Source organism: Tiliqua scincoides, chromosome 8 (genome assembly GCF_035046505.1).
Source record: "Tiliqua scincoides isolate rTilSci1 chromosome 8, rTilSci1.hap2, whole genome shotgun sequence".
NCBI classification, from domain to species: domain Eukaryota; kingdom Metazoa; phylum Chordata; class Lepidosauria; order Squamata; family Scincidae; genus Tiliqua; species Tiliqua scincoides.
The window spans coordinates 16,064,543-16,077,782 of record NC_089828.1 but is presented as its reverse complement, the minus strand read 5'-3'; the positions used below and the strand labels follow the sequence as shown (position 1 = coordinate 16,077,782).

General features: G+C 43.7%; 1 protein-coding gene across 3 annotated transcripts in view; it reads left to right on the top strand.

Moving 5' to 3' along the window:
- Positions 1 to 13,240, top strand: part of ZNF609 (zinc finger protein 609) — a 113,529-nt gene that overhangs the window by 43,909 nt on the left and 56,380 nt on the right. The window contains exon 1 of one of the 3 annotated variants that reach the window (XM_066636030.1): positions 7,612 to 7,694. The exons of the other annotated variants lie outside the window; for them this stretch is intronic. The gene's annotated coding sequence lies outside the window, so the exon portion shown is untranslated. Of the gene's footprint in view, positions 1 to 7,611; positions 7,695 to 13,240 lie in introns of those variants that run through there. 3 annotated transcript variants of the gene reach the window in all.

The following is a 13,240-nucleotide window of genomic DNA, read 5'->3' as shown; positions in this document are numbered from 1 at the left end:
CACCATAGAGGACCAGGCGTCTGAAAACACAGGACAAGAATGTATGACAAAACTAACTAAAAGCTACAAGAGGGGGCTACATTATAAAAATGGGACCTATAAGAGCATAAAGGTGGAAAAAAATATACCGTATTTTTCGCTCTATAAGACGCACTTTTTCCCCCCAAAAAAGTGGGGGGAAAAGTGTGTGCGTCTTATGGAGCGAATACTGCAAAAAAAAAAAAAAAAAAAAAAAAAAAAAAAAAAAAAAAAACTCCGCCCCTGGCCCCGCCCCCTGCCCGCTCTGCTCGGCTCCGCTTCCCAGGAAAGCGTGGGTGGGGTGGCAGTCTTGCTGAGCAAGCCCGTGTGTCTACTCAGAAGTAAGTCTCAGAGTCACTGGGACTCACTCCCAGGAAAGGGGGGGGGGATGGCAGGCTCGCTGAGAAAGCCCACGTGTCTACTCAGAAGTAAGTCTCAGAGTTACTGGGGCTCACTCCCAGGAAAGCGTGGGTGGGGTGGCAGTCTTGCTGAGCAAGCCCGTGTGTCTACTCAGAAGTAAGTCTCAGACTCACTGGGACTCACTCCCAGGAAAGGGGGGGGATGGCAGGCTCGCTGAGAAAGCCCACGTGTCTACTCAGAAGTAAGTCTCAGAGTCACTGGGGCTCACTCCCAGGAAAGCGGGGGTGGGGTGGCAGTCTTGCTGAGCAAGCCCCTAGAGCAGGGGTGCTCATTACGTCGACCCTCGAGCTACCAGTCCATCTCCAGGCGAAATGAGTCAATCGCGGGCTTCTCTCCTGTCCACGCATCCCTAGGAGTGAGCCCCTGGCAGGCTTGTGAGCCCAGGGAGCGAGCCTAGGGAGTGAGTCCAGGGAGCCCAGGGACTGAGACGGGCTCCTCCCTGGGAGAGGAGGCGCTGGCAGGCTTTTCTCCCGCCCACTCATCCCTGGGAGTGAGCCCCATTGGCTCTACTGGGGCTGACTTACCTTTCCCCTGCTTTTGCACTGCTATGTATGGAGATCTGCGCCCCCCCCACTTCCATCTGTTGGTTCTGTGTGCAAGGGGTTTTGCAATGGTCTTGCTGTGATGTCTATACAGAGATCTTACCTGCCCCACACTTTCCCCCTGCTTTTGCACTGCTATGTATGGAGATCTGCGCCCCCCCCCCACTTCCATCTGTTGGTTCTGTGTGCAAGGGGTTTTGCAATGGTCTTGCTGTGATGCTTATACAGAGATCTTACCTGCCCCACACTTTTCCCCTGCTTTTGCACTGCTATGTATGGAGATCTGCGCCCCCCCCCCCCACTTCCATCTGTTGGTTCTGTGTGCAAGGGGTTTTGCAATGGTCTTGCTGTGATGCTTATACAGAGATCTGACCTCCCCCACACTTTTCCCCTGCTTTTGCACTGCTATATATGGAGATCTGCACCCCCCCCCCACTTCCATCTGTTGGTTCTGTGTGCAAGGGGTTTTGCATTGGTCTTGCTGTGATGCCTATACAAAGATCTTACCTCCCCCACACCTTTCCCCTCCTTTTGCACTGGTCTGTATAGAGATCTGCTCCCCCCCCCCTTGTATTGGAATCCAGGAAGATCTGGTGAGGAGGTAGATGTGGTGTCAGCAGTGGCCCCTTTAAGGGTAAGGCCTGGGCATCCTGGGCACAGCTGCAGCCACTGGAAGGCAATAGGGCCCTCAGGGATATAAGGAGTACCAGAGGCAGAAAGGGTTTGTGGGTTTTGAAGGGGGGGGGGACTGACTGGGTTTATTGAATTTGGAATCTGACTGTGGCTGGACTTGGATACCCTGATGGATTTAACTGACCTACCTGGAACCTGACCTTGGACTGTAATTTGGCTTATTGGCTCTGGACTCTGATTTGGTAACTCTGAATGATGGGACTGATTTACTTGGCATCTGTGGACTGGAACTGGACTCATTTTTGCTTGCTGCACTGGTGAGTTGCACAAGGGGGACTGATCAGCCTTAAGCGGGCATGAGGCCCAGTGGATTGGAATTTGGCAGAACATCATTGTAGCAGAAAGATAATGTGATCCCCTATTTGTGTGCACCTGCTTTTGTGAGCTTCATAAATTCTGACTCTAGTGATGATGAGTTCTTGGGATTTCCAGAAAACTAGAGTACTCAAACCTTTAAGTCTCTCCATTTGTTAATGACAGTGATAATGGTTCTTAATGCCACTGTTGACTGCTGTTCACTTTACATGGTTCAAATGTTATTCTGTTATAGTTTATTAAATATTTTATTACACTATTTGGTTCAGAATATTTTTTCCTTGTTTTTCTCCTCTAAAAACTAGGTGCGTCTTATGGTCAGGTGCGTCTTATAGAGCGAAAAATACGGTATATGCAGTATTATCTTCATTTTAGATGTCAAAAGGGTTTTGTGGCTCCTGAGGTTTTTTTTCCTCCAGAAAATGGGTCCAAATGGCTCTTTGAGTGTTTAAGGTTGCCGACCCCTGCTCTAGGCCTTCAGTATTTGGCTCTTTCATCGGTCTTCCCTGTCGTCTGACAAGTTTTCTAAAACGTATTCAGTCTTTGGGTTTGATTCTGCAGGTGGTGTTGGATTTGGTGACAACTGACCTGTTCTTTTAGAGAATTTTAAAACCCCTCTGCTTGGGAGAACTTCTGTTATAAAGATGATTTATTTTACTTTGCTTTAGTGCAGAAAGAGTTTGTGTAGTTTGATTGAGGGAGTAATCTTAGCACTTAGGACTTTCACTGTAGAATAGTGACCCTAAGCTAGTCACTTAGGTAGACCCTTCCAGAAGTTGACATTCACTTTAAAGGTGAATTGAGGGTGAAGAGCTTTCTGGACATAGGTTCTGGCATCAGAAGATTTACTCTTAGACTGGTAGAACAAGAGTGAGCAACCACTTCCTGAACAGGTCTTTTACATGGCTGTCATAGTCTGTGTCTATTATATTACCATTTGTTGGAAGTGTTAAGAATGTCAAGCATGGCCTTCAAGTTCCCCTCCAGCCCAAGAATTATTTGCTGCTCTGACTCTGCAAGTTGATGCCCAATTACTGGCATGTTTCTTCTGACTGGGTTATTGTCTTTGATTCTGAATGTTGTAAGATAGAAACAAAGCTGAAGCAGTCTTCCAGAGATTGGCTGAAAATGAGGGTAGCAGCCTTGGAAAGCCTAAGAGAGCAGGTTTTAGGAGGATAGTGTAGGGATAGATAAATGCATTTAACATTCAGCATTGATGGTTTGTTGGCTTGCGGGCTGTAGAATTTTTAATCATATTTTTTGACCACTGTATCTTTTGTTTCTTAAACCCTGATGCAACACATTCTATTTGTAAAACACTGCCAGACATCAAAGTTCTCTTAACTATAAGTTATTGCTGTGCTGTATGAAACATTCTTGGCTTTATAAAACCTTGGCTTTGCATCCCAGTATTAATGGATGGCTCTTGGATGTTTTTTTTTTTAAATTGAGTATTTGCCATTTACACACTGTTTGGAGGCAGGCTTCCCATTCTTGCTTTATGGCTCTTCAACCATTTTTTACATTCTTGTATTTTATGATTAAATGCTCTGTTCAGCAGATCAAACTTTTCACCCAAGAAAGCTGTTCATAATTTGTAGTAACTTTCTCTTGTTTTTACCTCAGCCAGTGGGACTACATGAATACAGTGTGGTCTTTGTTTTTTTTTTACTGTGGTAGGGGAGAAGATGTATTTGTGTGTTCATGATGTTTCCTGACTTTCTAGCTTGCTCCCTGAGCAAGCAGAGGCTTTGTTGTGAGTTATAATTTTTTTACATTTTAGAAACAGTCAAATGTGTCTCATCAAGCAGAATAATATGCAAGTTGCTGGAGCATACCTCATTCATTAGTAGCAAGGAGATTTTGAGCACATGACTGTAGAAATTTGGGGTTCACTGTTCTCCTGACTCTCTCAAAAGGACTAATGCAAGCAGTACTGTGAGGTGTGGCTGCTGAAAATGAGAATGAAACAGGACAGCTATGCTTGCAATCAGAAAGGTGTTTCTTATCATGACACTGCAGGATTCTTTCGTTTTGACCACCTTTTGTAGTTGAGATTGGGAAGACCTTTTCAGATGCATATCTTGACAGGATTCCTATGGCAGCCCATGATAGTGTGAGCATCTGCTTATTTCAAAGATCAGTGCAATCAGAGATCTAGAAGTTTTCTAATGATTTTACAGGAGAGAAACACTTTCCATTCTCATTATCATATACATCCCCCCCCCCTCAAAAAATGATATCTGAAAAAGGAATGTGTGAAGAGTCTTTTGCTACTTTTGGATAAAGAGCAGCTACTATTCTCAGTGGTAATGGTGGGGAGCACCTGTTAACTCAATGATGGAGAATGATGTGTAGGGAGTGGAATGAACAGACTTTTTGCTCAAGAACTGTCAGAGAAGCGGTCTGGACTTGAATAGTGAGGGTTAGGGTAGCTGTGGTTGGGTCATCTTGTTCTGGGGCCAAGAAATTTTAGAAGCAAATTGCTCTGTACTGGAATTGGACTGTAATGGTGTTTTAATGGTAGATTTATGATTATTGATGATAGGTTTCTTAAGTGCCTAGTGTAGATTTCAACAGCTGGTTCCTTGCTAATGGAGAAAAAGTTATTTGTTTTTCCTGAAGTGAAATTCAGATCTCAGATTAGTGTCGTGTTGCTGTTTATATTGGAATCTTGCAACTTTTGATGCTATGCCACATTTTTGTGTTTATAAATTTTACATACTAGTGCATGTGTGCATGCGCACACGCGCAAAAGTGAAAGAGTACATGGACAGGCATGAACTGAACAAGCCTATAACTGTCAGATCGTTACTGAAGTAACTGAAAACTTAATAGCTTAATTAGTTTACCAGCTTTCATCCTGAATGGGATCTTGGGGGCATTGCCAGCACCTTTTCCTATTTAGGTCCCAGTAGGCAAGAGTATTTTGTACTGGGGCAATCTGTGCTGAGTCACCCCCTACCCCTGCCAGTGAGCATTGATGTTAACAGGGGGGAGGGTCCACTCTGTATGTGTAGTGACCCGATACTCTCTCCCTAAGGAATACAAGGAAAGCTTACCTCCCTCCTCAGATTCTAGGGCTTCCACTTTCTATAGTTGTTAGCAGAGGGAATGCAAAGTAGCAAGTTGGCAGGGAGTGCCCTGTACCCCCATGCCCACCCACCATGTCTCCTAGCCTGCCACATACTTGGAGACTAGCTCCATCCCGCATGCTAACTGGTGAGCAGTTTACAACTTGCCTCATGACTGGGCCAACCTTGTTTTCTACTGCATTTAGTAGTACATGAGACTGACATGATATCTGCATATTTTTCTGTTTTAACCCATAAAGCACATCTTCTAAAGGCTTCTATACTCATCACTCACTCTTCTCATAGATGATATCAATATAGCTGAAAGACCTAGCAGTAGAGGCTATGTCTGCTCAGGCCTGGCTTTATAAATCTCTAAAACTTCATAAGTAGCAAAATGTTTCCAACTTTAAGGTAAAATAAAAACAAACTTACAAAAAACTAACATGCAAATATATAATGAATATAGAGGCTGTAGAACAAGTTTTAGTCCATTTACATAAGAACAACCCTGCTGGATCAAGCCATAGGCCCATCTAGTCCCGCTTCCTGTATCTCAGTGGCCCACCAAATGCCCCAGGGAACACACCTGATAACAAGAGACATGCATTCTGGTGCCCTTCCTTGCACCTGACATTCTGACATAGCCCATTTCTAAAATCAGGAGATTGCACATACACATCATGATGTATCATCATATAACCCATGATGGATTTTTCCTCTAGAAACTTGTTCAATCCCCTTTTAAAGGCATCTAGGCCAGATGCCATCACCACATCCTGTGGCAAGGAGTTCCACGGACCAAGTAAAGCAATATTTTCTTTTGTCCTAACCCTCCCAACACTCAACTTTCATGGATGTCCCCTGGTTCTGGTGTTATGTGAGAGGGAAAAGAGCTTCTCTCTAGCTACTCTGTCCATCCCCTGCATGATTTTGTATGTCTGAATCATGTCCCCCCTCAGGTGCCTCTTTTCTAGGTTGAAGAGGCCCAAATGCCGTAGCCTTTCCTCATAAGGAAGGTGCCCCAACCCAGTAATCATCTTTGTCGTTCTTTTTTGCACCTTTTCCATTTCCACTATGACTTTTTTGAGATGTGGCGACCAGAACTGGACGCAATACTCCAGGTGTGGCCTTACCATCGATTGGTATTATAATATTAGCCGTTTTCTAATGATCCCAAGCATAGAATTGGCCTTCTTCACTGCCGCCGCACAATGGGTCGACACTTTCATCGATATGTCCTTCACCACCCCAAGATCTCTCCTGATCTGTCACAGACAGCTCAGAACCCATTAGCATGTATGTGAAGTTTTGATTTTTTGCCCCAATGTGCATGACTTTACACTTACTTACATTGAAATGCATCTGCCATTTTGCTGTCCATTCTGCCAGTTTGGAGAGATCCTTCTGGAGATCTTGAGAATCGCTTCTGGTCTTCACCACTCGGAAAAGTTTGGTGTCATCTGCAAGCTTAGCCACCTTGCTGCTCAGCCCTTTTTCAGGTAATTTATGAACAGGTTGAAAAGCACTGGTCCCAGGACAGATCCTTGGGGCACACTGCTTTTCACCTCTATCCATTGTGAAAATTGTCCAATGACACCCACTCTCCTAGTCTTCAGCCAGTTCCCAATCTATCAGAGGACCTGCCCTCTAATTCCCTGACTGTGAAGTTTTTCCAGTAGCCTTTGGTGAGGAACCAGGTCGAATGCCTTCTGGAATACAGATATATAATGTCCACGGGTTCTCCCACATCCACATGCCTGTTGACCTTTTCAAAGAATTCTAAAAGGTTTGTGAGGCAAGACTTACCCTTACAGAAGCCATGTTGATTCTCCCTCAGCAAGGCTTGTTCATCTATGTGTTTTGAGATTCTATTTTTGATGAGGCATTCCCCTATTTTACCTGGAATAGGCTGACCGGCCTATAAGAACATAAGAACAGCCCCACTGGATCAGGCCATAGGCCCATCTAGTCCAGCTTCCTGTATCTCACATTGGCCCACCAAATGCCCCAGGGAGCACACCAGATAACAAGAGACCTCATTCTGGTGCCCTCCCTTGCATTTGGCATTCTGACATAGCCCATTTCTAAAATCAGGAGGTTGCACATACATATCATGGCTTGTAACCCATAATGGATTTTTCCTCCAGAAACTTGTCCAATCCCCTTTTAAAGGCATCCGGGCCAGATGCCATCACCACATCCTGTGGCAAGGAGTTCCACAGACCGACCACAGGCTGAGTAAAGAAATATTTTCTTTTGCCTGTTCTAACTCTCCCAACACCCTCTCCTTCCCTTTTTAAAGATTGGTGTGACATTTGCTGTCCTCCAATCTTGGTCACAGCCTGGGCACCAGTTTTTCAGCAGATAAAGGAGGGGCTGTGGAAGAAAAAAGTTAAAGATAAGCAGATCATTCCTGGAAAGGAATGTTCTGATATTGGCTCTCATGTCCTCAGTGTCATGAGAGTGTCAAACAGTATCATTTATTCCAGATGAAAGCACGTTGTATCCCTTTTTGACCCCATGCTAGTAATCTGCAACCAATCTCAGAGTCATTCTGTTAGGTGGCAGCAACTGAGCAGAGTCCATCATTGCTTCCCTTTAGCAGCAATTTCTGTGACGATGCTGAGAGGTAAGTTTTTGTTCCCTCAGGTACCATAACTCGTACACTGCTCACATATATTTTAAGTAGTGCTGCAAGGATTAACCAGTCCAATTCACTGATTGATCCTTGTGACTGTAGACTGTACGGAACAGTGTGGATTTATCATGTAATCTTTCCTATAGAGAATGTTTACCTGTAGTAAAATACATCCAGATAATCTTCAACCTTGTATTTGGAACCCCAGTGGGGTTGCAAAACCTCAGTTGTGGGGTCACGGCAACTTACAGGACTGAAGAGGTTGAAGACCATAGGACTAGAGCACCACCAGGTAAAGGGGGAGGCATCTAGTGTACCCCTTCAGGTACCCAGGAGTTTGTGTCCCAGTCATGCTCCGGTTCTTAGCAGTTGTGCTAAAATAGCTTTCACTAGTGCTTTCACTTCATGGTAACTTTTTCTGCTCTTTCTAATAAGAATATTTGGTTGCAGGGAGAATGTAACAGGGAGAGGGAGTTGGTTGTGATGGGGGCAGCGAGTGAGCAGATGGGGTCCCAGAAGAGAGCGGGACCAATGGTGCAGTCCCCAGTCTCATATTTTGTTTTGCGGCACAAAAAAAGGTTGAAGGCCACTGGTTTAAACTATTCTCAAGGGAATTGGTCTGCATGAACTTCTCTTCGGTTTGCTGGGTTACATAGTCCAGACCTGCTAGTGGTTGAAATTTCAAATATTGGAGGATAATGTTGGCATGTAAATGCTTCTCCAACACCAACTACTAATGATGACCTTTATCTAGAAGGATAATCACAAAAATGATGTGGTTTTTCTCCCACATCCATTATAGATCATCCTCCAGGCCAGGTGAGCAGTATCCAGAATAATCCAATCTAAAATGCTACCACCCTGCAGACAAAATTCCCAACTTTTCCAAAACTTCTTTTGGACTTTTTTTGATCCTTGTAGCCTTTTTAGAGTAAAAGAGTTGTGAGATTAAGTATTTAATAAGGCAAGGGGCACAAGAAAAACAAAGCCAACCAGCTCCTGCAATCCTCTTTTTCAGGTTTCTGTGCACTTTCCTCCTCTCTTGTACAGTAAGACCTTTGATTATTCAATTTTTTATTTTCATTTAATTTTTCAGTGCATACACTGAGATTTAGACCTCACTGTATTGACTGTTTATCCTGCCTTTCTTCTGAGGAACTCAAGACAATGTACTTAGAATTTTTAGGCAATCTAATCCATGCTCCTTTTTGACCCAGACCTGCTTAACTTCAGCATGTTTGAGTGCTGCTTATATACTTAACTTGAAACATCTGATATATTTGCAAGTGCTATGGAATTGGGAACACATTTTTCCCCATGTAAATAATCTTGATTTATCTATCATGCTGCATAGTAAGTATGTAGAATTTGTGCTGCCTTTGCCATTGTGCTATGCCATATTCCTTAACCAGTCCTGTGCTCTCAGTGTTCACAATTTTAGGATGATTTATATGGACCAATGCTTGTTCCTTATGCAAAGCAGACTCTGTTCTTTTCCTTCTGCCTCCAATTTTTAACTGTCTACCGTTGCAACTTTTTCTAATGCATGGTTCATTATGAGGTTTTGCCTTAGTACTTTTGAGTATCAAAGCTGCAGTTAATCCTTCTCTTAAATCCTTTAAGCTTTCGGCTAACAAAACCCCTCCTTACATTTTTATCACACAAGACTTAGCTGGAAGGGAGCTTGGCCCAGAGACCAGGGGATTTATTAGTGTTCCCCCCATAGTGATCAGCTTCCACTCCCCCCCCCCACAACACTAAGCTCTTTTTCTGCGTTAAGTTAGCAACTTGGCATATGGATTGTTCAGTTGCTGGCTATCTTATGGCCAGAAGTAATGTATCCCTTCCTAATACATCATATCATAATTGTCAAGCCAAGAATTACCTGAATGTCATTACACTTTGCTCTGTGTTTCTTGTTCTGCAAGATTAACCTGGCTACTAAAAGGCTGAACTGTTTCTCATGAGAAGTCTTGTATTGTGAGTGCCTGTGAGCTACTAAAATGCTGCTCATGGGACTTAAAAAAAAAAGAAGAAGAAAATCTTTCTTATTTTTCTGTTTGTTAAGCCAGCCTCAATGCTGTTGTGCCTCAGGTTAGCTAATGAATTAAGGTAATATGGTGGTGTGTTTTCACTATTGCTGGAGGCAGAAATGAAAAATAGCTGACTGGATTATTATCAAAGGGAGAACAGCCATTTATCTCTGTTGGTTTTTTCTGCACCAAGTACAGCCTAGTCCTAGATTGCAATTCTATGCACAGTTATGTAAGAATAAGCCTCACTGAGTGCTTACTTCCATGTAATCATGCATAGGATTATCCTGTAACTCAGCCATTTTCAACCACTGTGCCGTAGCACACTAGTGTGCCGAGAGTGGTCCACAGGTGTGCCACAGGAATTTGGGGGAAGATCATTTATTAGTAGGGCCAATGAGAATATGAACCCCCCACTGGCAGCATGGTGTGCCTTGTCAATTGTCAAAAACCTGATGGTGTGCCTTGACAATTTTATTGCCTTGTCAGTGTGCCTCGAAATGACAAAGGTTGAAAATCACTGCTGTAACCATACAACAATCTACAAACTGCAACCTCAGTGTTTTTTATACTGCCCTTTAACATTCTTTCCCTCCCCCAGTGTGTTACTTACTTATTCAGCCCTTGCTTAACTCAAAAGTTTGTTTACTACTTGTTTTATTAATTAGTCCTAATGAAGGTATTGCCCTACTGTTATTTATGGTCATGTATTGTTGGTACTTTGTGATATCATTACTGGTTTACACTGGTATCAAGCTCATGCCTTTCAAGAGTCTAGCTAAGTGTGGATTTCTTGGAAGAGATGTTGAGAACAGTAACTGAACATCATTTTTGGTAAATGAGATAGCTTTGGGGGCTACTTGGAACATAAGTAAGCCCATTAACTATGCTTCCTCTGCTTTCCTAATCTTTATGGCTTTGTTCCCAGTAGCTAATGGCTAGGATAGGTGGTGAGTCAGTTGGCTCTACTTATATCTGTCTGGTTTAACCTATTAAACAAGGCATTTTAAAAGAAATGCATGACTGAAGTAATGAATTCTTGGTCATTGCTCTTTAGTCTACTGGTTGGGGGGGAGTAGCTATCATCCATTAAAATCCAGTTACCAGGATATTGTTTGCTAGGCATATTGCCAGCATATGTAGTATCTTCTTTGATGAAGCCATTGCATTAGGCACAAGTGTATCTACTACATCAAAATAAATGGCTGCATATGAACTTTTTTTGAACTTTTCTCTTAACTGTTCTAGATATGCATGTGAGGTGTCATCACCTCAGTCCACAAAAGAAGCAATTTTCCTATCAATAGTGCTGCTTTTAAGAGTCATTTTCTGGTCTTGCTTATGAAGCAATAGTACATGGTCGTGAGTGATTCTGTAAAAGTAGGGTAGAGGTGGCAAACTGGCTGATATTTGTGATATTCAGTGATGATTTACATTGCAGTTGGATTGCATGTCTCTCTCCCAGTGTTCTGCTTTAGTCCCTTTGGGTTCTTGGCTGCTGTTTATTTCTTAGAACATTTAATATCTCATACAAAAATAGCACTTTATATATTACATTTATGCACTGAGTTTCTTCTGTTGAACATCAAGTAGTACATACAGAGTTTCCACATGATCTTCCATCCAGATACTGATCCAACTCAAAAACCAGAAGTGCCTTTTAGAGGCCTCCCCATGCCTCCGATCACCTCCTTGTGAACACTGATGCTTCTGATCATGTCTGGGAAGTTCTTGAGGCCCTCCTGTGGATTTCATTATCCACTGATATCGATATCTGGGTGTGTGTGTGTCTGCAAATGGATCCTCCTTGGATACTGGGGTCCAACTGTATGCAAATTCAGATACCTTAGCCACTGCATGAAACATTTGTAGGCATGCAGGAGAGAAACAACCATTGTTCATATGTATCTCAACACTAAGCAAAAAGACATAAGAACATAAGAACAGCCCCACTGGATCAGGCCATAGGCCCATCTAGTCCAGCTTCCTGTATCTCACAGAGGCCCACCAAATGCCCCAGGGAGCACACCAGATAACAAGAGACCTCATCCTGGTGCCCTCCCCTACATCTGGCATTCTGACTTAACCCATTCCTAAAATCAGGAGGTTGCGCATACACATCATGGCTTGTACCCCATAATGGATTTTTCCTCCAGAAACTTGTCCAATCCCCTTTTAAAGGCGTCTAGGCTAGACGCCAGCACCACATCCTGTGGCAAGGAGTTCCACAGACCGACCACGCGCTGAGTAAAGAAATATTTTCTTTTGTCTGTCCTAACCCGCCCAACACTCAATTTTAGTGGATGTCCCCTGGTTCTGGTATTATGTGAGAGTGTAAAGAGCATCTCCCTATCCACTCTGTCCATCCCCTGCATAATTTTGTATGTCTCAATCATGTCCCCCCTCAAGCGTCTCTTTTCTAGGCTGAAGAGGCCCAAACACCATAGCCTTTCCTCATAAGGAAGGTGCCCCAGCCCCGTAATCATCTTAGTCGCTCTCTTTTGCACCTTTTCCATTTCCACTATGTCTTTTTTGAGATGCGGCGACCAGAACTGGACACAATACTCCAGGTGTGGCCTTACCATCGATTTGTACAACGGCATTATAATACTAACCGTTTTGTTCTCAATACCCTTCCTAATGATCCCAAGCATAGAATTGGCCTTCTTCACTGCCGCCGCACATTGGGTCGACACTTTCATCGACCTGTCCACCACCACCCCAAGATCTCTCTCCTGATCTGTCACAGACAGCTCAGAACCCATCAGCCTATATGTGAAGTTTTGATTTTTTGCCCCAATGTGCATGACTTTACACTTACTGACATTGAAGCGCATCTGCCATTTTGCTGCCCATTCTGCCAGACTGGAGAGATCCTTCTGGAGCTCCTCACAATCACTTCTGGTCTTTACCACTCGGAAAAGTTTGGTGTCGTCTGCAAACTTAGCCACTTCACTGCTCAACCCTGTCTCCAGGTCATTTATGAAGAGGTTGAAAAGCACCGGTCCCAGGACAGATCCTTGGGGCACACCGCTTTTCACCTCTCTCCATTGTGAAAATTGCCCATTGACACCCACTCTCTGCTTCCTGGCCTCCAACCAGTTCTCAATCCATGAGAGGACCTGTCCTCTAATTCCCTGACTGTGGAGTTTTTTCAGTAGCCTTTGGTGAGGGACCGTGTCAAACGCCTTCTGAAAGTCCAGATATATAATGTCCACGGGTTCTCCCGCATCCACATGCCTGTTGACCTTTTCAAAGAATTCTATAAGGTTTGTGAGGCAAGACTTACCCTTACAGAAGCCATGCTGACTCTCCCTCAGCAAGGCCTGTTCGTCTATGTGTTTTGAGATCCTATCTTTGATGAGGCATTCCACCATCTTACCCGGTATGGATGTTAGGCTGACCGGCCTATAGTTTCCCGGGTCCCCCCTCTTTCCCTTTTTAAAAATAGGCGTGACATTTGCTATCCTCCAATCTACTGGCACCGTGGCTGTTTTGAGGGAC